General features: G+C 32.7%; 1 pseudogene; it reads left to right on the forward strand.

The window, feature by feature from the left end:
- LOC106469530 overlaps positions 1-1,129 on the forward strand; it is a 50,818-nt pseudogene that overhangs the window by 33,462 nt on the left and 16,227 nt on the right.

The raw sequence follows: 1,129 nt of genomic DNA on the forward strand, positions 1-1,129 counted from the left end.
TTTTTTTTTTTTTTTTTTTTTTTTTTTTTTTTTTTTTTTTTTTTTTTTTTTGAAAATGGGGGGAAAACAAGCACAACTTTGCTAATTAAGAGAATAATTTATGCGTTCATTCTCCTAGGAAACTAACGCAGGGGAAGTGGATCGGAAGTAAAGAGGTGTAGAAGCCTAGTCGAGAAACTTAGCAGAAATGGCAAAGCAGTTGCGCCATTTCTTGTTCAAAGCAGCCCTTTCACAGTAGAGATGTCAAGATTTCTACTGTCTAAATTTGGTACATTTAATGCATTAAGTATTTTAAAACTGTATATTTTGCTTCTTATGGTAAATGAGCCTAAATACTGAATTTTATTTCCCATCTTTGAATTGTAGAATTTTGTTCAAACTCAACTATTTACAAAAGCTACTGCAATAACGATATCCGGGGTATTCTATAAAATATTTTAATTTTTCATTATATGTGAAAGTGGTACAAAAAACAAACTAAATTCATAATAAGCTAAGTCAGCATGTTAAATTCGGTCTGGATCAGTGAAGTCGTTATGAGGAGATGCGTCCGTCCACAGACAGTTTTCCCTGGTACCACACAGATATGGCTTGTATAGCGCACATGTGTAGAACTCCTGTGCCCCGATTTTTATACTCAACTCTGCCTTGCTTCGCTCAGCAGAACTGGATATTATTATTATTATTATTATAGAAACAGGATAAAAGTTAAAAAATAAGAAGAATAAAGCAAATTCCAGTACTAGTGACAAAGTTTTTGGAATACTTAGCGGGAAATTTTCAGAATAGCGGTATGTCCCCGGGTTGGGTGGGTGAATTTAATATATATGGTGTGTGTGGGTGGGTATGTATTGAGCTAAGGATTCTTCTACAATAGGTGTCTCCTACTTGGCGATAAATGAACAGCACGCACTTCGATATTTTTAAAATAATATATTCAAAATAAGTTAAACGTATGTACAAAAATTATTTACACTACGTATATCATAGTTGTATCTTAAATACTATACGGTTCTCTTTTTGTCAAAAATCCACTTAGGCCAATTCAATTGCTTTAGCATTCAGTTGCCAAACTGAACTATTTTACTCTATTTTTATCTTAAACACTATTCGTGTATAATTCACTTAT

The sequence above is a fragment of the Limulus polyphemus genome, unplaced genomic scaffold (assembly GCF_000517525.1).
Source record: "Limulus polyphemus unplaced genomic scaffold, Limulus_polyphemus-2.1.2 Scaffold3531, whole genome shotgun sequence".
NCBI lineage: Eukaryota > Metazoa > Arthropoda > Merostomata > Xiphosura > Limulidae > Limulus > Limulus polyphemus.